This window comes from Marmota flaviventris, chromosome 10 (assembly GCF_047511675.1).
Source record: "Marmota flaviventris isolate mMarFla1 chromosome 10, mMarFla1.hap1, whole genome shotgun sequence".
In the NCBI taxonomy this organism is placed as follows: domain Eukaryota; kingdom Metazoa; phylum Chordata; class Mammalia; order Rodentia; family Sciuridae; genus Marmota; species Marmota flaviventris.
This window is the reverse complement of record NC_092507.1, coordinates 15,618,712-15,646,192: the sequence shown is the minus strand read 5'-3', so window position 1 is coordinate 15,646,192 and position 27,481 is coordinate 15,618,712. Positions and strand designations below refer to the sequence as shown.

The window sequence follows — 27,481 nt, the reverse complement described above, 5'->3', positions numbered from 1 at the left end:
AGCCCTTTACATTGTAAATCACCACACGAAGTCTTTCATACTCAGTCAACTGCTTCTACCAAAAGAAAACTCTGGCAAACAAACCAAAGGCGGGTTGAGAAGGTTCCAGTATGTGATAAAAGAAGATCGCAGCTCAATACCAGCACTTTTCTACTTGGCATTTATAGAATTATAGGGGAATCCTGGGTGAAATTTGCCACTGTGGAGATCCCAGGGTGGGATTTGCCTAGCAGCTCTGCTCCATGAGCAGATCTTGGCCCCTCCTTCCATAAGGTCATCATCGGTCTAGTCCTCTGTGTCTCTCCTGTGCCTGGTCCCATGCTGGGGGCTGCAGGTCCCAGCTCTGCCTTCGAGGCCTGTGTAGGAACATGGGTCCCGATTCACATTTCTACTGAGCTTTATATAACAGCTCTAGGAGGTCACTGAAGGGGGACACCACTGTATACTCTTGCTTTAGAGGAAACGGAAGGGCAGCGAGGTGAGGTGACTTGGCAAGGTCCCTCTGCCCGGCCCGCGGGCAGGGCCAGGCCAGGCACAGGATCTGCTGGCTCTGCGCCCGGCTCTTTCTCTCCCAGCCATTGTGGTGGCTGCGATGGGGCTGGACTGTCATTTGTTGAGACAGTTTGTTCCACACAGGAGCAGGGGGTGGGGTTGGATCCAAAAGGTAAGGGAAAAGGGGAAGCCTCTATCTTAGTGTCGCATCTGTGTCACCAAAGACCGGATGAGAACAAAGCAGGGGAGAAGGTCATTTGGGGCTCGCGGTTCCGGGTGTCAGTCCGCAGACGGCCAGCTCCGATTCTCTGGGCCTGAGGTGACCCTCTCAGAGGGGGGTCTGGCAGAGGGAAGCAACTCAGGACGTGGCAACCGGGAAGTGGAGTGGGCTGTGCTCACCAGGCTCACCAGGGACAAAACACGGGCCCAAAGTCACGCCCGTGACCCTCCTCCTCCAGCCACACCCTACCTGCCTGGAACTGCACTTAATCCTTGGGGGTGGGGTGAGTCCCTGCTGGTGGGGTGAACAAACAAGGAGATAAGCCAGATCCAGGGGACACCAGGCGGCAGCAGGTACCAGGGAGAGAGGCGGCAGGGAGGAGGGGGACAGAGGCATTTGCAGTTTTAGAGAAGTCAAGAACGTCTCACCAAAGAATGATCTCATTGTTGCCTTCGCAGTATCCCAGGCAGCTAAGAGACAGATGTCTAAATCCCGGGGAAGGAAACTGAGGCTTCAAGGTTCACTCTCAAGTCCCTGCGTGTCCATCGAGCTAGCCGCACCCCTGGGATCCTCGCCCAGGGCTGCCTGGCCACCCGGTGCCCTCCCCCCACTTGTCCCAGCGGTAGCAGCAGCCCCTTTGCAGATGAGGAAACTGAGGCTCCAAGAGGTGAAGCCCAGGCCCGGACGTGGCGGGGGAGGGGAGCTGGTGGCGAGGCCCACCCGCGAGACCCCAGGCTTAAGCCCTGGACTCGTGCAGTCTCTGCTGGCTGGTGCATCCAGGCCTCCTCCTCCCTGTCCCTGGACCCCTTTAGCTCTCCATTCCAGGTCCCCTGAGTCCCAAATTGTCCCGCACACCCTGGATCTGTCCCCTCATTCCACTGTGTCCCTCACTTAATCCACGTTTGCATGAGACCTAGAAAAGCCACCTTGCACGAGGCCAAGGTAGACAGCTGGAACACGCCCGGGTGGGGGCTTCTCCGGGCTCTCCTGTCTGCAGCCCTGCGAGTCCCCAGGGCCTTGAACTTGGTGGGCAAGATTGGTCCCCCCCGTCTAATCTCCCAACACTGAAGCCTGGTGGAAGGACAGCCTTGGAGGAGGGGGACCTGGGGTGACATTCTGGCCCTGTAGCTTTGAAAGTGACTTTGTCTGGAGCTTCAGGTTCCTTATCTGCACATCTGGGTGAGTCATCCCACCTTGCAGATCAGATGAGAGGAGAGAAGCGGGTAAAAGATACAATTTGACAGGATGTATCTAGAGAGCACTTAGTGTCAGAATTTGCTGGGCTGCGGCGGGGTGCATTGGCTGGCTCCCTAGTCCCAGCCACACTCCTCCAATACCCAACTGAGGCAAGAGAATTGAAAAGTCAAGGCCATCAAGGACCTGTCTCCAGATGAAAAATAAGAAGGACCAGGAAGTCGCTCCATAGTGGAGCACCTAGTATGGGGGGGCGGGGGGGGGAGGAATTCATTGCACTGAATGGAGAAGACTGTGTTCTCACTGGGACAGCACCACTGCAGTCCCTGAAGGTACTTAATACCATTCTCATTTAGCAAGAAAAAAAAAAAAAGCACAAAGAGGTTAAATGACTTGTCTAAGGTCACACAGCAGCCATGCAACAGAGCTGGATCACGAATTCAAAACTGTGCAATTCCAAAGTTCCAATTCTTGACCTTTCTGCCAGGGGAAGTCAGTAGAAGTTTGGGAGTTGAAATAACTGCTCAGCGACATGCAGCAGCAAGAGCTGACCCAGGAGGGGTGCGGGGCAGCCCCATTCCTGAGCCTGCGCTTGATGAGCTGTGTGGCACCAGCTCATCAAGTTGAAGGAGACTCTGGGGATAATCTAGCCCAGTGTTCTCATCACCACCCCACCCCCACTCCAGGAGGAACCTGAGGGCCAGGGAGGTCACATGACCTGGCCCCAGTCACACAGCAGGTTAGCTGGAGAATCAGGACAAGCATTGGTGTGGGGGGGTTCTGACTCCAGAGCCCTATGCCACCACTGAGTGTCACCTTGGCCTCGAGGTGCCATCCGAGAAGGAGACTTCCGAATGTGCTGGAAGTTTCTCAGCAGAAGTGTAGGGAAGGCACAGTGAGAAGAGCCCATGTGAAGACCCAGAGGTTCTTTTGGAGAAAGATTGTCACCCCCAGGTCCCCCTCCTCCAAGGTTGCCTTCCACCAGGCTGCAGTGTTGGGAGATTAGACAGGGGCCTGGGGACTCGCAGGGCTGCAGACAGGAACATGCAGGGTCTGGGGAAGGCTGGCTCTATCACCGCCCATTTCCACGCACTTCTTGTCTCTGAAACACTCTCATCCTGCTCTCTGATGTGCGCCTTTCTTTAGCATGCTCCTGATGTTCACGTAACATTCTAGGTTTGGGCTGGAGGTGTCACCCCGTGGCAGGGCTCTTGCCCACCACGTTCAAGGCCCTGAGTTCCATCCCCAACACCACAAAATGATTAAGTAGTTCGTTACAGTGAAGGTCCAGGTGACCTGCTCTAGAACTGTTGGCTACAGAGCATGCTAATCCAGCTGCGGCTTTTATGCGGAAGTCACCCGTGCTCGGCTGGCCGTGGGGTGGGGCGGGCACACCTTGCTCTGAAAACCGTGAGGAAGTCGGTGGCTTCCACACCCTTCCTCCCAAGTCAACCCCAGAGTGACCCTCCAGCACAATGCCACCAGACGCTCCCTGGGAGACGGAGGGACTTTCAGGGTGGTGGAGAACAGATAGATGCACAAAAGGAAAAAAAAAAGATTTGCATATAAATGTTCACAGGTTTTGTGCTTGTAATACTCCAAACTGGAAAGTTTAAGTGTCCGCAATAGATAATGGAACACTGAGCTGTGGAACAGGACTCGGCCATACAGAGGCTTGGGCTACCGATGCGACAAGCCGAGGTGGCATTCAGAGACTTGGGAACTCAGAGACATGGGAAGCTGGGCAGAGGGCAGAGCATGTGCAAGGGAGCCCTGCTCCCTAGGACAGAGTTTTAAAAAAGAAACATGATGAATGGAAGAATCTGGGCCCCAAGAGTGCTGCCACATGACGCCATTCAGAGGAAACTCGAGGTCAGTCGGGTCCATGGCCAGAGGAAGCCACACGGTGGTCGCCATCAGGAGGCAGAACTGACTGGAAGGAGGCACGAGGGAGCTCGCTGGAGGTGGAAATGACCTTTAGAATCTTGTTTCGTTGCGGTCTCCTCATCTTTCGGCAGACACGGTGATCCCCGCCGGCTCTTCTCCGCGGGTTTACTTTGGCACCTGCTGCGCAGCGACTTCCCTCACTGCAGGCCCGGGGTCTCCTCTGGGCCCCTTTTCCCAGCTCCCCTGGAGGGTCATGTTCTTCCCCAGTTCAATTCTGTTTATTAAGATCTCTCGACCCTTATTCATGATCAAGGGCTCAGGAGATCGGCCCTCTCCCTGGGCATGAAAACCCCGCAGGAGACGGAGAGGAGAGCCGCGTCCAGGGCGAAGTCAGGGAAAGAGCGCGCGAGCCCGGGGAGTCAGATGGCCCACCTCGCACACGGAGAGGGGGCCAGGGAGGAAAGCGTCCCCACGAGGAACCAGGAAGAGAAAGGCGCAACCGCAAACTCAGACTTCAGGTGTCTGAGGTCCGGAAGGCCAGCGCCCAGCCTCGACTGGACAGAGTCTGAGCAGAGAGTCGCTCGAGGGGCCAAGAGATGTGCAGAAGACCTACAGAAGGAGAAGGACAGTGGACACCAAGAGAATAAGCAGCAGAAGTCACCAGGACAGTGAAGTAATATTTAGCAAAGAAACTTAAGAGGGAAACATTTTAATAAAGTTAGTGTAGTGAAAAATTTTTAGTATAATTTTTGACACCAGTATAAAAGTGAATTCTGCAAATAGTGATATGGGTGTGTTTGAGGGAAGAAAGAATTTTGGGGCTCTGGTTTTGTCTTTAGAACCCTGCAAGGGGTCTGCAAGGCACATTGCTGGCCAGGTCCTGAGTGGTAACGATTTATGTGGGGGGCAGGTGGGCCAAGCATGTTCCCTCCATATTGCAGAATAAAGCCCTGCTTCCTGGAAAAAAAAAAAAATCCTGTTTCAGAGTCTTAGCTACAAGGTAACTGACTTTTGTCAAAATGCATTGAATTGGACACATCAGATCTGGGCATTTTACTGTGCAAAATTACATCTCAACCAAAACCAGAAAGAAAGAGACTAGTGTAAGCGCCAACTCTGAGAACATAGGTGGCCCCTTGGGAAGACAAAAAGAGACAGGAGCTGTTTGAGGACTAGTGAAGGTGACCTTAGGACTAAAGAAGGATGCGACATCTTGGTCTGGGCAGGAACAAAATATACCAGGCAGGACAAATAAGTAGATAAATAAAAACCACTTAGACGTATTCTAGTGACGACCAAAAGACAACGTTCTAAGAGTCTAGAACAAAACCCATCACTTACAAAAGGAATAAGTATCAAATTGAATTGACCAAAATTCCTAAGGGAAAACAATTTTGAAGTGAGAATTTTATAGCCAGCTAAACTGTCATCCAAACGGTGAAAGACAGTCGCACCATTCAAGGGCTCAGGTTTGTACAAAACTACAACTACGCCCACAAACACACAAACTTTTAAAAATAGGAACTATTTAAGTATATAGCCACTATTGAACTGTATAGCAACAAAATCCACAGCTGGTACTAAAGATATCTGCAGACTGAGTGAAGTTTAGTTTAGGCTTTGGGTTTTTTTTTTTTTTCAAACAAGTTTTGGGCCTGAATAATAAACATGAGCACATGTTTTCCTAACGCTGTTTTCTGTGCTTCTCCCCAGTAGTGAAGAGGATAGCTCAAAGAACAAGGAAAGCAAATGCTGGACCTTCCTTTAATAACTCAGAACTAAAACAACTGGACAAATCTGCTGTGGTGTCGTGGGGCTTGAGGGCACAGTGGGGAAAGGAGGAGGATCTCCAATGGTAGGAGAAAATAGATATTAACTTTGTAGGGAAAAGTCACACTTTTCTGAAAGTAATAAAATCTCAAAGTGAAGCCAAAAAAGCAGGAGAAATTGAAATAGAAATGTACATAAACACATATTCTTTACAGGAACACTCAAACATTTTAAATATGGAGCACATACCAGGCCGTAAAGCAAGCCGCATATTTCAAATAATAGGTTTCCATATAGTCCACATTCTGTGACCAGAGCCTTAGAGTTAAGTTTTACAAAGGGCAAATAATTACACATATTCTTAGAAATGACAAACACCCTAAGTAACTTATGGATCAAAAAGAGGTCATAGTAGAAATTTTAAATTGCTTAGAACTGAATGATAATAAAAACACTACATATCAAAAATTGTGTAAGACTGCAAAGAAAGTAGCAGATTATAAAGAGCAGAAATCAAAAAGCAGAGTGAAAAATGATTCAATTGAGAAGATCAAAGCCACAAGTTGGTATCTTTAAAAAGATCAATAGGGCTGAGGCTGGGGCTCAGTGGTAGAGCGCTCACTTAGCATGTGCCAGGCCCTGGGTTCAATCCTCAGCACCACATAAAAATAAATAAATTAAATAAAGGTATTAAAATTATATGAAAAGGTCAATAAATCTGTGGCAATATTAAAAGTGACAGAGGAGACACATTATTATCGAAAATAAACAACCTTATGCTAATAAATTATAAAGATTAAATGAATACATTTCTAAAAATATAACTTACCAAAACTGACTCAAGAAGACATAAAGAACCTGAATAAAGAGATTGAAACAGTAGTTACAAAATCTTTCCACAAAGAAAACAAGCTAAAGTGATTTTACAAGGAAATTCTATCAAACTTCAGGAAACACATTATATCAGTTTTATCCAAACTTTTGCAAAGGACAGTATACAAAAAAAAAAATTTACCATCTAATTCTATGAGGCCATTATAAATGGGATCCCAAAGCCAGAAGAGTACAAACTGATGTAACCATTCTGGACAAAATGTCATCAGAACAAACCAAATAAGTGTGGATGATAGGAATGCACAGGGTGCATTACATAATTACGTAATTACATAATAGAAAGTCTATTATGTAATTAACCAAACTAACAGATAAAAACAGAAAAATGAAACACCTCGAGATGCTTTTTAAAAGCATTTGATATATTTACATACAAATTTTTAATTTTTTTAAAAAAGCTCTCATTAAGTTATGAATAAAAGAGAGCCTCCTTAACCTGGAAAATCTCCACCACATCCTAAAGGGGGGAACGTTAGGATATTTCCTCTAAAATGAAATAAGGCAAAAATACTTAGTCCCACCATGTTCATTTGCCATTGTACTGGCAGTCCTACACAGTGCAAAAAGAAAAAAGGTTAAAAGAATAAAGATTTAGGGCTGAGGTTGTGGCTCAGAGGTAGAGCGCTCGCCTAGCATGCGTGAAGCACTGGATTTGATCCTCAGCACCACATTAAGAAAATAATAATAATAAAATAAAAAGGGATTGGGTCCACCTATAAATAAAAAAATATATAAAAAAGAATAAAGATTTATTTTAAAATGGAAGTGATCATTAGTTGCAACTGATTGCCTAGAGTCTACAAATATTTGGAAATAGTTTAGAAAATTAGCTTGATAAACTCAAAATAAAGTCAATTACATTTTTATATATTTGGAAAACAAAAGAAAAATGGGCCAGGCACGGTGGCTCATGCCTATAATCCCAGCCACATGGGAGGCTGAGGCAGGAAGACCTCAAATTCAAAGCCAGCCTCAGCAAAAGCAAGGCGCTAAGCAACTCAGTGAGATCCTTTCTCTAAATAAAATACAAAATAAGGCTGGGGGTGTGTGGCTCAGTGGTTGAGTGCCCCTGAGTTCAATCTTTGGTACCTCCCCTCACCAAAAATAAAAAAAATGGATATATAGATGGAAAAAAATCAAATTGGATCCCTACCTTATACCATACACAAAAATCAACAATGCATGGATCAAGGTCTTAAATGTGAAAAACAAAACATTAAAATGTTTACTGGGAACTACGGGTGAAAGGGTCTCTGACCTTGGAGTAAGCAAACTTTCTTAAATAAGACTTGGAAAGCATTGATTATTAAATAAAAAGTTGCTAAATGAGACTACATTAAATTTTAGATTTTTAGCTTACCCAAAACATAATGTCTCAGGAATGTAAAGAACTATTACCAAGCAATAAGCAACGGACTTGAGAAAAGAAAAAAAAAAAAGGACAAACAGAAAAATGGGCAGAAATGCATTTTAAAAGAGGGCTCACACACACTCATCCACACCCGTTCACCCCCAGAGGTAACCAGGGAGTCGCACCTCATGTCTACAGTGAGAAATCACTGCACTCGTTTGATTGGAAATATGTAAGAAGCCTGACAACACGTGTGTTGTAGAAGGTACAGAGAAATAGGATGTCTTGTACATTCCTGGTAGAAGTGCACACTGGTACAATCATTCTGGAAAACAATTTGGTCTTATCTTGGAACACTGAACAAACTTTCACATATCCTATGATCCAACAGTTCCACTCCCAGGTATGTATTAGGAGAAAATTCCTATGGCCATGCATGAGGAAGTGTGATCAGGGATATTTGTAAGCACCTTTTCCACACTGCCAAAAATCTGGAAACCAATGCAACCAATGAGATAATTAGTAAATGGAGGCTGGAGGTGGAAATCAGTGGTAGAGCACTTGCCTAGCATGCACAAAACTTTGGGTTCTGTTCCCAGCACTGAAAAAAAAAATGAGTGTGGAATATAATATTCCAGTGGAATATTATATAGTGATAAAGAAATGAATTACATAAACCCAACCAAAGAGGTGAAAGACTTCTACAATGAAAACTATAGGATGCTCAAGAAAGAAATTGAAGAAGACACTAGAAGATGGTAAGATCTCCCATGTTCATGGATAGGCAGAATCAATAGTTAAAACAGCCATATTACCAAAAGCCATCTACAGATTCAATGCAACCCCCACACTATAATACCAATGACATTCTTCACAGAACTAAAAATAAAATCTTAGATTTTATATGGAGAAACAAAAGACCCAGAATAGCCAAATCAATGAGCAAAGAGAGCAATGCTAGAGGCATCATGATATCCAATTTCAAATTAGATTAAAGAGCTATAGTCACTAAAGCTATATGGCACTGGCAAAAAAACCAGACACACGGACCAATGGAACAGAAGACACAGAAAAATCTGCACAATTATAGTCATCTGATTCTTGACAAAGGTGTCAAAAAATGCCATACATTGGAGAAAAGACAGCCTCTTCAACAAGCGGAAATTCAACATTACAAAACAACCCTAATCGGTAAGGGAACTGAACAGACACTTCTCAAAGAAAGAAGTGCAAAAGACCAAGGATTAGGGGGAAAAATTTCAACATCTTTAGCCAGTGGGGGATGCAAATCAAAGCTATCCTGAGGTCCCAGGCCGTTCCAGTTAGAATGGCAAGCATCAAGAATCCAAATAACAATAAATGCTGGCGAGGACGCGGGGAAAGGGGAACTCATTTAGATAACTGTCGGTGGGAATGTAAATGAGTAGACTGCTATGGAAATCAGCAAGGAGGTTCCTCAAAAAGCTAAAAATAGATCTCCCTTATGATCCAGCTACACCGCTCTTGCCAAAGAATTAGCATATTTCTGAGATAGATGCACATCCATATCTATTGCAGCACGATTCGCAATAGCCAAGTGATGGAATCAGCCCAAGTGTCTGTCAACAGATGAATGAATGAGGAAAATGATGTCTGTGTACACAGCGGAGCTTTACTCAGCCAAGAAATGAAATTGTCATTTGCAGGGAAATGGATGGAACCGGAGACCATGACTTTGAGCAAAATAAGTGAGACTCAGAAAAAAAAAAAAAAAAAAAAAGGTTGTATGTTTTCTCTCATGTGTGGAAGCTAAAAGAAAAAATAGGTCAGTTGTCGAGGGGGGCCCATGAAATTAGAAGGGAGACTAGCAGGGCAGAGGAAGAGGGTCAGGGGGACGGAAGGGGAAGGGCAGAGGAAGTACTGGGCAGTAAAATCCATCAAATTACATTGTGGGGGTTTTTATTTTTGCTTTTTGAGTGCTGGAAACTGAACCCAGGGGTGCACCACTGAGCTATATCCACAGTCCCTTTTTATTTTTTAATTTTGAGGCAGGGCCTAAGTTGCTGAGGCTGGCCTTGAACTTGCAATTCTCCTGCCTCAGCCTCCCGAGTTGCTGGCATTACAGTAAAGTGTGCATCGCATGCCCGGACAAATTATATTTCTATGCATGCATGAATGTGCCACAAAGAAACTCACCATTCTGCATAATTACCGTGCACCAACAAAAAAGAATTTTAAAAATTTAAAAATAAATTACAGATATGTGCAATAATATGGATTAAGTCTCAGAAACATGAGACTGAGTGAAAAAAACACGTTCCAGGAGGTTATGTGGGACCGAAAATACCCTTTCATAACGCTGGTATATATTTTGTGTGTGTATATATATATATATATATATATATATATATATATATATATATATATATATTATACAAATGACCTTAAATACTAATCAAAAAAGGCAAAGGGAATGAGAAGCCCCATATAGACAATATGTGTCTTTCTATATCTCTTATCAATACTAATAAGGGACAAAAATTTAAAGGACACTGATCAAAAAAGGCGAGAATGAGAAGCCCCCAGTAGATGCATAGATTTCTCTATATGTGACACTCATGCCAATCAGAAATGTTAATCAAAATAAGTAACATACTAAGCCAAACAGCCCCTCTCTACCTGGAGTGGGTGGGAGTGGCAGGTCCCCGCGGCCATGCTGGCACAAACTGTTCTTAGGGCCCATTCAACAAATGGGAGGTGCCAGCCCTCCCTCTGACAGGCCCTGCTCGGGCTTGGCCAGGGGTCCTACCCACCTTTCTGACATCAGCCAGGCCCTGCCCTTGACCGGTGCCTCCTCCTGACCCCCAGGGTTTTGTACTGTACTGTCCCCTACCGGGGACACTCATCTCTGATCTTTGCTTGGCTCCCTCCTTCTCCATCTCCGGCTCCAAGGCCACCTCCGCAGGGTCCCTGCCCAGGCCACGAGAAGGAGCCCGGCCCCTGCCAGGCCCCCCTCAGTGATTAAGTGTCCCTGGGTTCAATCTCTGGCACCTCGTCTTCTCCCCAGCACCCAGCACTGCCTGAAACAAACCTCGCCACCCCCTCTCTGTCTTTCCCAGGGATCCAGGACCTCGGGGTGCTCACTGCTGCCTCCCCGTGTCTGCGCCACACCTGCCTCCCCACGAGGCTCAAGAAGGCTGTGTTGGGGGGAAAGAGGGTGAACGTCCCCTCCGGGGGAGAGCCTTTGGGGTGCCCGTGGTGGAGGCCGGCGGCCCCCCCAGCTTTCCTTCCTGCTGTGGGTTCTGTGGGGTCGGGGGCCCTCCCTGACCAGAAACCCTGTGCTTCCAGCACCTGGCCAGAGACCTGTGCTAAGGAATGAGCCAAGGTCCCCTGCACCCACCCCTCCTTCCCTCTCCGGACCGTTCCCTCCGTTCTCCACCCTCGTCGGTGCCAAGATGCTGGCACCCGGGCAAGCTGCCAAGAAAGGCCACCGGCAGGGACTTCCTGGGATGGGGGAGCCACTCCAGGCAGTGAGGGGACAAAGCCCACGGCCATCCTCTGTCACAGGAGCCACCCAGGGCCGGGTCCCACAGAGCCCCAGAGACGGGCCTGTTCCCCGCAGCCCGCCCTTGGCAGCGGGAGGGTGTCACAGGACCAGGAGGCTGGCGGGCCCTCCTCCAAGCCAGAGGCCTGCACAGCAGAGCTCCGCTTGGCCCAGGGCCACCGGGAAACACTCGATGATTCAAATCAGGCAGCTACCAGAGGAAAGGACGCTTCCTCCAGGAGGGAACGCGGGCCGCCGGCCGAGCTGGGTAAGGAAGGAGGAATCGCAGAGCCAAGTTCTCGACCGAGCCATCAGCGGGAGGCTCCCCACCCCAGGAAGACTCTGGAAGCCTGCGATAGACACACAGGAGGGTCAGGCGCGAGGCCAGAGCTCTGGACTGGGGCTGGGCCTGATTCCCCACCGAGGCTTCTGAGTTAGCTGTAGCCTTGGCCAGGCTAATTGCTCTGGCCTCCCCCTGACCTGGTCCTGGAGACAGTCTCCAGGACTGCCCTGTGGTGCCCCCACCTCGCTCCCCACCCGCCCTCCCCCCAGGAATCACACGGGACAGAAAAACTCAGAGACTCCCCTGGAGCGTCCTCCCCTGGAGTGTCACGCAGCCCACTCCTGCTATTTGCTGGACTCCTGCCGTCCCCCCACCCCTGACAAACACACACAGGTCTGGCTCTGGAAGAAACAACAGTTCAAGAAGAGTTTGTACATCTGGCCTGCAGAGATTTATCTAACATTTATTAAGTGATTATGGGCCCAGACTCTGGAAGCAGGCTGCCCTGGTTCCATTCTGGGTTAACCTCTTGTGAGCTAGCTACATGACCTGGGACGGTGTCCCTTCCCTTCCTCTGTGTGTCTCTTCTCTGCCTGAAAAAGCAGGGAATCCAGGTTGCCCATGGTGGAACACGCCAGTAATTCCAGCCACTCGGGAGGCTGAGGTAGGAGGATCACAAGTTTGAGGCCAGCTTCAGTAATTTAGTAAGGCCCTAAGCAGCTTAGTGAGACTCTGTCTCCAAAAAATGGGGGGAGGGGGACGCTGTGGATGTGACTCAGTGATTAAGTGTCCCTGGGTTCAATCTCTGGTACCAAAAAAGAAAAGGAAAAAAAAAAAAACAGATTCCAGTACCCACCCTTTGGGGTGGTTCAAAGAACCACATGAGAACGGACATAGAGCACCAACTTAGCTGGCCACACTGACCATGGGGCTCTAGTAAATGTGAATTCCTACCACTATTAGCAAACAGATTAAGGCTTAAGGAGGAGCAGGCCTGGACCTCTGGACAAGACTCCCCCAAGGCAGACGTATCCTCTCAACCAGAGCCTGCTCAGAGCCGAGCTGGGAGGCAGGAAGGAAACGCCAAGATTCTGGTCTCAAATCCCAGAGCCACTGCCCACTGGCCTGGGACCCTGGGCGGCCCCGCTGAGCCTTGTCTCCGCCTCTGTATGACCCAGATCACAGTCTCCCTGGCAGACCTTCCTGACCTTGGAAGGGAGGTGGTCCCCAGGGCTGTGGGCCTCGAACAATGCCATGGATTTGAGTGGACACACGCCCTGGGCTGGGTAGGCGACAGGCGGCTTCCCTTCCTGGAAACTGTCTGGGCCCAGCATCAAGGTGTCTGAGATCCGGAGGAGGCCCCGGGAGGAGATGGGGAGACTAACCTGCACCCCACAGATGCACGGTGCCCCCATGCGCACTCACACCAGCCTGCCTGCCAAGGACCGGCCCAGGGAGGAGCAGGAAACCGCCCAGCCGGGAGCTCCAGAGGTCCTTTTGGGAAGTGGTAGCATGGCCAGGCGCCACAGCCCAGCGGCCCAGGTGCACACGGACCCATCAGTGGGCGATGAACCATCTCCTGGGCAAATGAGCACATTGCTGAGCCTGGTTCCCCATCATGAGCAAGAACAATGACAAGGGCACCTACCTCCTGAGGTGAGGGTCAGGGAGTGACCGTAGCTAACGCCTGTGGGCCGTGACTGCTACAGTCACTCAGGGCCACTGTCCTTCCTTCTCCGAAGGCTCCAGCTAGCTGGCTCTAGCTGCCGGCCAGGTCTCCCTCCTGCTGGCTCCTACGCACGGCTCAATCGCTGCCTGCTCCGCAGATGACGGTCACAAGACCCACCATGCGCTCGAAGCTGGACGGGCACGCTATATTCTCAGAGATGTGTCAGAGCCCGAGCAACCTGACCAACTGACTCGTCTGCTGTGCGTTCTGACCCTCAGGTGCGGGGCAGGGCTGTGTGACGCGAACAGGACGGTGGGGAGCAGCTTCTGAAGTGGGCTACTTGAAACCCAAGTGTCCCGAAAGGTGTTGAAATATTTGCACTTGTTACAGACTGTGCCCTGGGGGACAAGTATTTACCTCTCAGAGATTCAACTGCCAGGAACCGAAGTCTAAATATGTGTGATATTTAAAACAAATATGTATTGATATATGTATCAGGGACTCCTCTGCCTGGTGGAGGCAGGATTTGACGCATGAGGAAACTGAGGTCAAACAACTCTTAGTCCCTGTGACATGTTACTCTCTGCCAGCGTCACTCAACAAATGCGTATGCTGTGCCTGCTTTTGCACCAAAGAACATGACACGTAAGGATTTCGCAAATGACAGCTATAACTATTCTCATTAGGAAATAAAGTTGTCTGGGACTGGGGGAGGGGGGTTCCTCTGAGAACAAAATGGACAAAAAGAATAGCCAGAGATGGCACTTGGGAGACAAAAGGCAGAGCTGCCAACGGAAGCCTGTCACCCAGGAAGCTGGCTTGTCCTGCTGCCAAACACTAATAGCCATTGAAGAGCTGGTATCACTGGTGGAGAGGGGAAGACACCAGGGAGGCTAGGAAGGGTGGGTGGCCAGGGCACAGCCCAGGCATCAAACCTGGGGGACAGCCAGGCATGGTGGTGCACGCCCGTAATCCCAGCAACTCTGGAGGCTGAGGCAGGAGGATCACAAGTTCAAAGCCAGCCTCAGCAACTCAGCAAGGCCCTAAACAACCCAGCAAGCCCCTGTGTCAAAATAAAATATAAAAAGGGGCTGGGGATGTGGCTCCGTGGTTAGGTGCCCCTGGGTTCAATCCCTGGTACCAAAAAAAAAAAAAAAAAAAGCTACACATCACCCTGTTAAACACCGGAACCGGCCTCCCGAGGCCTGAGCTAGACAGCATGTGGACGTTCACATGGCTCAAGACTTCCCAGCAAGATCTAGAAAAAACAGCCATGATGCCAAGTGGTCACACAGGCAGGGGGTGGGACACTGCAGGTACCAAGGCAGAGATGAGAGGGGCTGGAGGGACACCCTTAGGCAAGTAGCCTTGCCTCTGGGAGCCTCAGTTTCCCCTTTTGGAAAGTGAAGGCAACACTTCATCAGGGTGTGTTAAGGATTCGGTGAGTTTATGACCAAGACACGGCTCTGAAAACTGAACGTGTAACAGGAACCTGAAAACCGAGGTCGGGAGTGTTGAGAGTGCCTTGTCGAGGGTCGCATGGACCCTCCAGGACACAGGGCAGGCCCAACATGGCCTCAGTGGAGTCAACAGTCCCACCCCCACCCGGGCTCCCCTTGGCGATCTTCTCAGCAAGGCTCAGGGAACAGGCAGGACAGCTGCTTGCTGTGTGGTCCAGGGCCGGCCACCCTCCCTCTCTGAACTTCAATTTTCTAACTTGTAAAACAGAGGTGCTGCTTGCGGTGCTGCCCCCATAGAGATCGGGAAGCTTTGGGCTGGGGTATAGCCCCGCAGTAGAGCAAAATGTCCTGCCAGTGGGAGGGCACTTTCCACAGGCACAGGAACGTCACCATCACAAGTGAGAAATGATAACGGCGACTGATAGACAGCAAATGTACAGTCTGGCTGTCCTCCACACTGGCCCTTGGAGGCGAGCAGGGCCTGGCTTGGAGCTGGACAGATGTGCCACCACGTACCACTGGGGAGCTCAGGCAATGCACTTGAATCATTGGAAGCCCTGGGCTTCTAGGAGGACTGGGGCGCGAATGTACAAGCTAGCAGAGGGTCCGGTGCCTAACAAATACGCCCTGAACGCGGGCCGCTCTTATTGCCATTATTATTCCACCACCAACATTGTTATGAACCGTGGGGGAAGAGGGAGTCTAACCTTTTCCAAGAGGACCCGAAACCAGCCCCTTTCTGTCCCTCTTCCTTTCACCTGCGCAGTGACCAGACCCAGAAAGCAGTCTCCACCTGAATAAGAGCCCAGCTGCGCACCCACCAGAGGTTCCCACCCCAGGGCAGAGGCGAGCTCTGGCACAGTCCAGCGCAGGGTCCCTCCTACTTTCCAGGCAAGGGAAAGAAGACCGAGGAGCACCATATCACTGAGCTGAGTGCCACCCGGGCCTGGCCCCTCCTCCTCCACACACTCACCAAGTCTCCTCTGGTTCTGGATGTCCTTTCACCCTGCGGGCCAGTTCTAATTAGTGGCTAGCCTGGAGGAGCACACCATATTTCAAAGGACTTTGGAGGGGGGGAGAGAGAGTGTGCAGTGGTGGATTAGTGATGTCTGACGTGGGTGTGGGGCAGGGGCGTGGCACTATGCATTCCGGCTATTTATCATCCATGAACTAGAAGAGTCTGAAGCCCTTGCTTCATCTGAATGAGGGCTGTCTGGCAGGATACCCAAAAGGGGGGCAGGGGACTTGCCCAAGGCCACACAGCTTGAGATGGTGGGGCTGGGATTGAAACCTGGGCTCCTCTGGGGATCTAAGGACACCTTTCTCTGAGATGGTCACTGCCTTCTGGAAAAGGAGGGGGGTGTCCAGGCTGAGACTCAGATGCTGCTGCCCTGCTGCCCAACCAGCGCCTGTGCTTGATCCTCTCCCTCTGAGGCCTCCACCCCCTGGTCACAAACCACAGAGACAGATGATGTAGAATGCATACAGCAAAGTCTCCAGAGGAATTGTATCCAAAGGTAGAAAGTTGAATTCAGATGCTAATCTGCCTGGGCAGGTGGGCAGGAGACCTATATCAGGGTCTCACCTCCACATTCCATCTGTGTGACCTCGAGAAGTTACTCAACTTCTCTGAGCTTCTGTTTTCTCCTTTGTCAAATGGAGAGGATAACAGGTTAAACACAATACCGTCATTCAAAGTAATTAGCTCAGTTTCTGGCACGGAGTAATCCCTTAAATGTTAACTATAAGGACAAATCAAGGGGGAAAACAACAATCAAAGAAAAACAGTGTTTTTACCAAAATTACTCGGATGAGGTGATGGCGCGAACAAGCTGTAGGGGAACCGATTTCTTGGATACCTCGACAGGCTCCCTGAGAGGACAGGCGAATTCCTGAATCAGATTATTTCGAAACCAAAGGGAACTGACTCTTCTAGGAAGAGCACTGATGTCACTCACAAGGTGGGGGGCGCAGCTCAGTGGGTGGCGATGGCCAGGACTCCCGCTCCCCGGGAGCTGGGGCCGCGGTGTCCTCCTCTGGATCTTCCTCTGGGATTCCGGCACCCGCCGGGCAGACGGGGACCAAACCCAGGGCTCCAGGCGAGGGCCTGTGCCCCACGCAGGCATCCAACCTCCGCGGCTGGAGACATGGACTTTCATTGGGAGGGACACTTAATGAGCCGGAGAAACGGGGCAGTGGAGGAGGGGACTCAGAGGACGCTGGTGGCTGGTGGCCCAGGAGCATGTGATTAACTGCTGTGTGCTGAGAGGCAGGCCGGGCACAGGGGGTTCAGGTGGAGAAACAAGGGGACAAGCTCAGCAACACCAAGCCCGGGCCAGCTCGGTGACTCTACCTGGGGGCCCAAGTGCCCACCCGGCGCGGAGCTGCAGCGGCCCAGCCTGCGCGGCTAGGACAAGGCGAGGGGCACAGAGGCCAGGGCATTGGTTAGGGCCCAGGGATGGGGGCGTGGTCAGTGGAGGAGCGCGTGCCTGGCACGCAGGCCCCAGGTCCACGTCAGCGTGGCACACACACACACAAAAAGTCAACAGGTGGATTCTTATAAAGGTCGGTCTCCAAATAAATGCAATGTGCCTTGGCCACTTACACGGTCATCTAAAGCCCATAAAATGTGGGCCCAGCTCTGTCCTGCCGTGTGCAGATCCGGCCAGGTGAAGTTCATTCACCGAGTCACGAACCCACCACCTGAGCAGGAAGCATCTCAGAACGAGCCACCGTGGAGGGCAGGGGGTGGCGCGGGCGGCTCGGGGCTTGGGCTCCACTACAGGGCCTCGAGGTCTGGTTCTCCAAAAACAACCTCCCAGCTCCCCTCTCCTCCCTTCCCTGGGCCAGCGCAGCTAACAGAGGCACCCGGGAGAGGAATTTTTTCTTTTCTTTCTTTTTTGGCACCGGGGTTTGAACCAGGGGTGCTTAACCATTGAGCAACACTGCCTGCCCCTTTTCACTTAATTTATTTAGAGGCTGGGTCTCGCTGAGTTGCCAAGAGCCTTGCTAATCTGCTGAGGCTGGCTTTGAACTCGTGATCCTCCTGCCTCGGCCTCCCGAGTGGCTGGGATTACTGGTGTGCGGCACAGTGCCCAGCTCTGGGAGAGTAAGTTGTACTGAGGGCTCCACCTTCCCGAGTGCAGAACAGCAGAGAGTGGGGGTCGGTATCACTCCTGGGACCCAGTGTCACTCGAAATGCCCCTTGCCACACACAGCAAGAGAATCAGGAGACCTGCCACCACACTGAGGCTCCCCTGTTCATCTCATGCCCCCCAGTGCAGAGCCTCCCTCCAGAACTCCCGTACTTAACCACCCGGCTTCAGGCCTGTCCTGCTGTCTGTCCTCCAGCTCCCACGAGGCCATCCTGAGATGCACACTGTGACCCCGGGGTGCCCACCTGTTATCTCAGGCCTCGGCACAGAGCCATGGGACAGAGTGTGAGACCGTGTGTCCCGTCTGTGACATGGAGGCACACCAGTGTGCGGGTCTGTGGGGAGCACGGGTCTGGGGGTGGGGTGGGGGGTGGTGTCAGAGGTCAAGGCAGCCCCTTCCCCGAGGGGGCTGTGCAACCTTTAGATAGAGGCTCCAGGGCTCCCACCCTGATGGGCTCAGCTTTGAGCATTGACAGTCCTGTCACCTCCAGACCTCTAGAGCCACAGACTCCTGCTGGGGCCACCAAAGCAGAAGGAAAGCTACCCCCGCCCCCCACCAGCTGCCATCTTTCAGAGATGCTGCCAGGCCACAGAAGCGGGGCTGGTGTCCTGTGTCCTCCCACGTTCCCACCCCGAGCCCCCGGGCAGTGGCTCAGGCCTCGGACCGTCATTCTAATGAGATTCAAGCCCCTCTCCATGGCTAGGAGCGTGCAGGCTCAGAGGGCCGCAGGGACTGTCAGGAGGCAGGAGGGACAGGGGGCAGCGGGGACTGCGGCAGAGTGCACACAACAGAGCAGCTGCCGCTCAGCTCTGGCCATTGTGGTCAGGCAGGGACAGAGCCCGAAACGGCCACATCTTCTGATCTTTCAAGAGAAGCCAGAAACCCATGGTTTTATGTAAAATGAAACTGCCTGTTTAACAACACCAGGAACTAAATTGAAGTTTTAAAAGCACCATAGAAGTCAACAGTCTCCCACCCTGGTGGCCTGGGGAGGGCAGTTTGTGACTGACCTACCATAACCTCTCACACAGTAGGCCATAAGTATTTGAGGCCCGATGGACTCAAACCCATCTTCACCCTCCAGCTCTTTAGATATCTTGGTTTACAGATGAGGAAACTGAGGCCCAGAGAGGGAAAGTGACTGGCTCAAGGTCACACAGTAGTGTATTAGAAGCTCAAGGATTTAAACTCTGCTCTCCTGAGCTGAAGATCTTTTTCTACCAACCTGTTCATCTGCATCCTGCCTTAAACATTTCTTTCTTTTCAAAAAACCAACATACTAAGCACGTGCAAATGAGACACTCCAAATTCAAGAGATGGTCTGCTATGGAAGGTCATGGAGCGTGTATCCAGGAGATTGGACTTCTGATCCACCCGACCCTAGGCTGCTGGGTGCCCCTGGCCAGGTCCCTCTGCTCTCCGGGCCTCAGTCTCCTTGGTCGGGAAGATGCCAGTTGATAGCGCCAGTTTCTGAAGCCAGCTCTAAAATTTGAAGCATCTATGAGGTCTTCTCTCCCTCCCGCCAGTACTCTGCGGCCTCAGATGAATATAAAATAGTAATAATAATAATAAAGGGAAGGAGAGTCCAGCCCAGCCAGTGAAGAACACTACAATTTTTAGTGAAACCTGAGGCCTGGTTACTGGAATTCAGAAAGCACGGTGGTAACACAGTTTAACCACCGTCCTACAGTTAAACACAAACACATCTGGTTTAACTTCTTCCTCATCTCCTTCCCCACCCCTACCCTCATCTCAAATGTTACCCCTTCATCCGAGAAGTCAAATTAAATGCAAACAATTGATTTCATGCCACAGTGAGGCTGAGAAGTTAAGCATGGAAAACTTTAAACATGGAGTTTTTCTGGGAGCAATTACAAAATGTTGGGGAGTGGTACGGGAAGGCAGAAAAATATGGAGAGTATTCTTGAATGTTCCTTGAACACCAAGCATCATATAATGATGTTGAGGGCCTACTCGAAGTGGAGGCTCAGAGAGGCCTAGTGACCTGCCCCAAGTCACACAGCAGGGGACTGGAAACCAGGATGTTGACCCTTAAACTGGCATTTTCTCTGCCATGTCAGCCTTTGTACCCTAAGCAGGGACTTCACTCTGGCCCTCTGGACTGAGGAAACTGCCCCACAGGGAACATTAACTTGTCAAAAATAATCAACACGGGGTGAAGCCCAATGTTGGGAGACCATTTATGATCTCACTGGCCGCTCGCAGCCACCCTGCAGGACACATATTATTAATCCATATTACAGATGAGGAAACTGAGGCTCTGAGAGAGAGAGTGATTTGTCAGGGGTCACACAGCAGTGCTGGGAATGAACCTCCACTCTACTGCCCCCAACTGTACTCTAAAAGTTAGGACATCTCTGGAAGAAAAACAGAAAAACAAGAATTAAAAAAAAAAAAAACCCATACCACACAGCCCAGCCCTGGTCTGCCAATGACGAGGAGGACGGGGCGTGCTGGAAGCTGAGTCAGCATTCCTGTGGCCACGTGGAGGTCTCTGAGTGCTGGTTCTCAGCCTAGCTCGCTCGCACTCCCCACAGTGTTCTCCCTGGGAGCTCCGGGTTTTTTTATTAATAAACCCAGTTGGACCAATTTCAAGGTGAGAACCCCAAGCTCTGCCTCTGGATCCTGTCCCCTAGAATAAGAAGCTTCGTGCCTGGAGATGGTACAACAGGGAGATCCCGAGACTTCCTAGATTTGCACACTCCAGTTCCCCAGGAAGCCCCTGCATGTCCTTGGAGCAAATGGCTTCCCCTCTCCAAGGTATTTCTTCACATGAAACCTGAGGATCCCATCTAATTTGCAGAGAATGTTGGAGACACAAGTCACAGGACACAACAGGGCAGATCTGGTCCTGAGCCGGGACACAGTGAGGCATGAGAAGCCTTGTGAGGGCAGGGGGCACAGGAGACACCAGCTCCTGTGTGTTCCAGCCTGGTGCTCAGGGCTCCCAGCCCAGCTGTGTCTGGGAAGGTAGGAGGTGGCCTGTGAGTGTGAACAGGGAGGGCAGCAAGCCACCCCACTGAGCAGGGGATGGCCAGGGCAAGGGCCAGGGCAAAGGCGAGAGACGGAATCCAGCAATCAGAAGCAGTGACATAACCCTGCACACAATCTCACTGCTGCATTTTCTGCTGAGATTGGAGCTGGTGACAGCTGATTTTTTTTTTTTTTTTTTAAAGCACAGGCACCAGCTAAACACAGCAAGCTTTAATCACACAGAGACCTCACCGCCAGTAGCTACTACTGGTCTCTGCAGCTCAAGGAGACAGAAGCACAGAGAGGGAAGAACCTGTCCCCAGTCACACAGCTAGGCTGCCATCTCTAACAGTGAGGGTCAAATGTTTGCAGATTGATTTTGCAACTGATATTGCATCTTAGTATCCTTCCTTGTGACTTGTTCAATTCTACAAGGTCCATGTTGACGCTCAGTTTTCAGAGCCTGAAAAAAGTTTGCTGATGCCAACATCTACCCCATGAAGGGTGGCGCGGGGGGGGGGGCTTTCTTTCTGCTTCTTTTCCTGCAGTACTGCCAGCACCTAGAACAGAACCTGGTACAAAGCTGACGTCCTTAGACATATGTGTGGATCGAAGACATCATTTTCCTTTTCTGGCCTCAGTTTGGCTCACCGTAGTCCTGTAGAGAGGTGTGTCACCCTTTTGACAGATGGAGGCACCAATAGGGACCAGCCCAGCCCAGTCTTCCCTCCACTAGTGGGATGTTGGGGAGTTGTGTCCAGGGATTCTTGTTGCTCAGAAATTCAGAAACCTTCAGTTGAGGGAGAAAAAAGGGGTTGGAGGGACAAGATGAGCAGGAGGGTGGGAGGACTGTAAATCTGGGGGCAGGTCTGCAGGAGGGAGGGAGGCAGGGCTGAACCCAGGCAGGGCCTGCAGGGAACCAGGCTCAGACCCTCCTCTTGTGGACACTGGGGGATAGGAGGCTCCAGCTTCAGGGTTTGGAGGGAGGATTCAAATCCTGATCCTCCCACTTGCTTAAATTATCTAAGCCTCAGTTTCCCCCCTTTGTGAATCAAGATGCTGCCTGCCAGGTGTTGGAGCCACATCCAATCAACATTTGTTACGTTTGCCGGTGTGAGGAGTCAGCCCCCGACTCCCTGAGAAGCTGGGTCTACCTGAGGGGTCTCTGAGAATTTCCAAAGGCCCAAAGGCCCTTTGCAGCCTGAGAATCTAAGAATCGCTCTCTCTCTTTCAGTCTCCAGGGTCCCCCCACACCCGGAGGCCTTTGTAAATGCCCCTCCCCTGGCCCCATTATGTGTTGAAAGAGTAAAAGAGTCGTAAGTGACAAAGTGGGAGAAGGACGAGGTTTTTCTCAGCCTCCCGCCCTTCCACTGTGACCACGCCGTTAACCCTTTCTTACAGAGACCCGAGCCCCAGAGGGGCGCCAGCCGGCACATTGCGCCTCACCTGCCGCTGCGCAGAGCGGCGCGGCTCCTTGGGCTTGGCGGGCTCCAGAACTTTGCCGGTGGATGCGGTGCCACCCCCATCCCCAAGACACCAACACGCGGTCTCCCCTCTCCCTCCAGCCCCAGATCTGAGCGCCTCCTTCCCAGTTCCGGCCCAAACTACTTTAGAATTCCCCGGGACGGAGCAGTTCGCTCGCCTGGCGGTGCAGGGACCTGGAGGTTGCTAGATGAGGGCCTGGGAGGACAACAATCCCGGGATGGGGGTGGAGGGGACACCGGGGCAGGTGCCTAGCGTGAGGTCCTAGGGAGCAGCCCGGGAGGCCGGAGACCCCGGGACTGCCCGGCGGTCCCGATCGCGGTCCCCTTAGCTCGCAGGCTCCGCGGGCGCCACGTCTCCGCTGCACGCAAGGGCGGGAGCGGGACAAGTAGCCTGGGGTCCCGAATGGGCTGCCGCGAGCGGTGTGGGGGCGCACAGGCTCCTGCTCTGCCATTGGTCTTCAACGTCGCCGCCGCCGGGGGCCAGCGGAGGGTGCATGGACCGACTACCTGGGCGGGAGTCCCGGGAGCCGGGGGCAGCGAGTCCCTACCTGCGCACAACTCGTGGGGGAGGCTCCGTCCTGGCGCAAGTGGAGTGGGGTCGGCGAGCTGGGGCCGAGGTCGCGGAGTGGCGGGAGCGCGTCGCTGCCCGGGCCGCCTCCCCCGCCGGCTTATAAAGGCGACCCGGGGCCCGCGCTCCCGCAGCCCTCTCCGCCCGCCCCGCCCCCCACCCGGCGCCCGCGGCGGGTCGCACAGCGCAGCCAGGGCGCCCCCTGCCGGCGGCCGACTCTCCGCCCGACGCGCGGGCTAGGGGCCAGAGGGGTGTCCCAGCCCCGCGGTCTCGCGCCGTGTGTCCGTGTGTCCGGCTGTCCCTCTGCCTGCAGGTTGCTCCGGCCCAGTCCTCGCTCCCTCTCGGCGAGCTGGACTCTGATCCCCGCCCGTGCGCGCCGCTCCGCTGGTCTTTATCTTTGGTCCCTTGGTGGGTGTCTTTGTCTCTCGCCTCTGTCTTGTCTGCGCCTTTCTCTGAGCGTCTGTCTCTGTCTGCCCATCTGGCTGTCCTCGTCTGTGTCTCCATCTCTGTCCACGTTTGTCTCTGACTCTGCTCTCCCCTCTCCAGACTTTTCCTCTCCTTCTCTCTTGCCCTGCCTTGGGCTATGGCCACAGGAAGCTAAACAGGGGCCTGTTCCCTCCCACCCGCTCTTAAGAGAGGGAAGGTAGGTTGGGGCTGACCATGTCCCAGCCAGACCCCAGGACATGTTCCTGGTTACCAGAGCAGGGGCAGACCACCTCCCAGGTGGTGGAGCCAGACCGTCCAGGTTCAAAACTCTGCTCTGGTGACTTGGCCAACCGTCTGACGTCTGAGGACCGGCCCACCCTACTTTAACAGGCAGACACCATCTCCTCCGGCTTCACCGGCCTCCGGGGTGTTTTGCAAGTAGGCAGGAAACTAAAATTCTAGATAAAGGGAGCAGGTGGCAGATGCTGGATGAGGAGTAGGCTCTCCTCAAGGATCACCTGCCTTTCCTCTGAGAACCAGACCAAGTTCAAATTCTCCTGACAATGTCCTGCCAAGAAGTCCCCAGCTCTGCTTGAATGCTCATCTGTGACAAAGAACTTCACTGTCTCCTAACAGGAGGGTCTTCCTAGTGACCCCTGGGGCTGCCTGAAACAACCTGTACCTCTAACTCATGGCAGCTAGTCAGAGATTTGAAGGCAGAGATCAAGAGTCCCTGTGAAACCTGCTTTCCTCAGTATCTAAGGCCTACTGTTCCTGCAGCCACCTCTTCCCAGAAGGTCATAATAGGAGACCAAGGCCAGAGCACAGCAGGTATCAGTGCCCACAGAACTAGAATTGGCCCAGAATTCTCTCTTACATACTGTATGCAGGTGCAGGGCCAGGAACTTTACACCCATTATCTCCCAACAAGTCCATTTTACAGAGGAGAAAACCGAGACCCAGAAAAAAGCACATGACTCATGTATAAGACTGAAGGCAAAACCAGGGCCTGAAAGTCAAAAAGCCAAGAATGTCTGGATTTATTTTCATTTCTTCTTGTATTTTTTTTATAATTGATACTGTTTATTTACAGAAGTAATCTAAAGTTTCCCTTTAGAAGATAGTTTGTTTTTAAAAAGCAAGTCCAAGTATTGAGTAAATACTGTTTATTGATATATTTTATTGGTTAGGTGACATGAGCCAGAGTCGTGGAGAGGGCATTGAAGCTTAGGAAATGCCATACTCCTCTATAAGGTGAGCGAAAGCACCCAGTCCTGAGCCCTGTACATGGGAGGGGCCCAGGAATTTCTCCCTAATGCCAAGAAAGCATTTTGAGATCCCGGAAGACTTGAGATAGAATCAAGGTCTTTGAGCCAAACACGGAAACTCCCCCTGTCCCAGCCTGGACAGGGCCTGCGAGGCTGAGCTAGCGGGTTGTGGGAGGCACCCTATCCATATATCATAGGCCCCCAACACCTGTCTCTGGCTTCTGATCTCCCCAAAGGAGGAGGACAGGCACTTCTGGTTAGACCACATGGCCAGCATGGAGTCACCCGTGTCTCAGTGCTTTGCCCCAGAGCACCCTCTACTTTGGGAGTCTAGGAATTGGATGTCAGCAAGAGGGACAGCTGCTTGGCCAGCCCTGTCACATTCCTCCCTCACACTCTCTTACTCTGCTCCTGGGCTGTGTCCCTCAAGAATCTGACGGGAGCCGGGTTCAATGGTGCACGCCTATAATCCCAGGACTCAGTAGGCTGAGGCAGGAGGATCTTAAGTATGAGGTCCACCTGGGCAACTTAGTGGGAACCTCTGCAACAGCAAGATCCTGTCTCCAAATTTAAAAATAAAAGTGGGGATGTAGCTCAGTGGTAAAGGGCTCCTGAGTTCGATCTCTACCACCAAAAAATAAAATAAAATTCAGCTGAGATGGGGGGTCACCCAATAGGTACTGTCTCTCCTGTTCTCTCGGTGCCACTTCTCTTAGTGCCATCAACACGGTAAGAAGGAGGCCTGACTCTCAAACCAGGGGACAAAATCCACCCTTCAGCTCTGCTGCCCAACTTGCAGAGGAGCTAAGCAAGTCACTTTCCCTGGGGATGTTCAGATTCCCTCTGGCTAGCTGGACTGGACAATCTCTAAATGCAGTCCATATTCCAGGATTTGGGGACAATCAGCTAGAGAAGCTCATTACATTAGATTCTCGTCATCTGTGCACACATCATCCCTGGGCATTATTTCTTAATTAAAAAAAACATAGGGAAACTGGACCACTTGGCCTCCAAGTTCCTTTGGTTCTAAAGAGTTGACGATCTCATTTGGTTCCCACAATGGTTCTGGAAGGTGGGCAGGGCAGCGTTCCTGATCCCCACCGGAGCTGAGCAAACTGAAGGCCAGATCTTAGCTGTTTAAAAGTCAGGGTCAGGGCTGAGGATGGAAGCCCAGACCAGAGCCCTTTCTATTCATTCATTTACTCCACTTTTATTAAGTGGATGCCATGGATGGCCTGCCTCAAACCAGATCTTCACTGGGCGTTAAGAAACTGAACAGAAGCCAGGAGCCCAGGAGCATGAGACATGTGGGGACAGCCAGGGCCTCGGTGGACATGGGTGACGGGGAAAGGGTGAAAAGAAGCAGCGGATTCTGAAGCCTGTTTATGTGGAGGGAGTGCGGGGGCAGCTCTGGTCTGGTGCTGGGTGGGGAGGGGGAAAGCCTGAAATCCAGGTAAGTATTTAAAAAGGAGGGAGTCTGTTTTGACCTTGGACTTGAGAGATCATTTTCTCTCAAACCCAGACCCAACCAAAACTTCAGTCATTCGACTCTGAACTCACTCTCAATGCAATAAAAAATAAAATGAACCCAAAGACATGAAATGGAAGACACCAAGAAAGCAGAGGCTATTCCAACTGTGCTGTCTGTGCTGTTTGGAGGGGCTTTTACCCTTACTCTACAGATGAGGAAGCCGGCCTTTGTGTCCTCCAGCTCTTTACAGGGAGATCTCATCTGCTCCGGTGGTGACACAGAGGCAGCCCAGGATTGGCATCCTGGCTTTCTAAATGCGGGCCTCCTCAGGACAGGGTTAGAAGCTTCTCGACCAAGATTTGTGGTTTGCCTGTTAAGCGCCACTCAGGGTCCTAGGACCTGGAGACGCAAGTGAGCAGAGAAAGATGTCCTTAGAGAGCTGACACCCTGGCTAGGGAAGTCAGATGATAAACATTACAAATAAGTAGATTATACAGTAACTCGGAGATGATAAGGGTATAGACAAAGAGCTGGAGTGGATAAGGGACAGGCCAAAGGGGACAAACTGGGGCATTAAGCAGTATTCTGGGGAGAGAAAGTGAGATTAGGGTGAAGACAACTGGTTGCGGGAGTCCGCCGGAGACTACCCAAATAGTCCGGGGAGAAGGAGACTCTGAACCCAGGTTGCCTGTGTCTGGAGTCTGGGTTTGAGCAGCCTGTGACGTTCCTCCCAGGACCAAGCCCCAGGCCTCACCCCAGGCCTAGGTTCACACTCTGATCCTGCTCCACCCCCTCTCCTAACCCCTTGTGTGGCCAAGCCTTTGCTCCAGCCTTTTCTTTATCTTAATTCTTAATTCTCGGTCACAGGCAGAATTAACCCACCTGGCCCCTTCACACCTACAGCTCCACCCCAGCCCCTGGACTCCCTCCAGCAGTCATCCCCATCTCAGCCCCTGCCCAGAGGGTGTCCTCCAGCCCCTACTGCCCTCAAAGGGAGTCTTCCTTACAAAGGCCTGCCCTGTAAGAAAAACCCTATTGTCCAGCAAACAGTGCCCTCATTTTGTCCTTATTTCTCAAGGGACTTGTGAGCATGCTCCGAGCTCGGAGAGGGAGCATGTCTCTTCCTATTCTCAGCCCTGGAGACGGCTGCAGGCCAAGAGGAAAGGTCAAGGCAGTCGGCTGGAGGCTGGATTCTGGAGGCCAGAGCAGACTCAGGCAGGCCCGGCCTGAGCAGCTCTGTGGCACTTTCCAGAAGGCAAGCAGGAAAGAAACCATCTCTAATAACTGAGAACCAAGCTTGGCGGGGCACCAGATGACAGAGAGAGTCTCCTCCTCCACCCCACCCCGCCCCGGGGCTTTCATCATCCATTC

General features: G+C 51.6%; 1 protein-coding gene across 2 annotated transcripts in view; it reads right to left on the bottom strand.

Annotated features, from left to right (window-relative positions):
* The window catches only part of Alpl (alkaline phosphatase, biomineralization associated), a 53,158-nt gene extending 30,128 nt beyond the window's left edge, over window positions 1–23,030 (bottom strand). Inside the window, exon 1 of one of the 2 annotated variants that reach the window (XM_027937340.2) lies at window positions 22,926–23,030. The gene's annotated coding sequence lies outside the window, so the exon portion shown is untranslated. Of the gene's footprint in view, window positions 1–21,544; window positions 21,583–22,925 lie in introns of those variants that run through there. The other variant, XM_071618695.1, reaches the window with a different exon arrangement.
* Window positions 23,031–27,481: the final 4,451 nt, after the last annotated feature.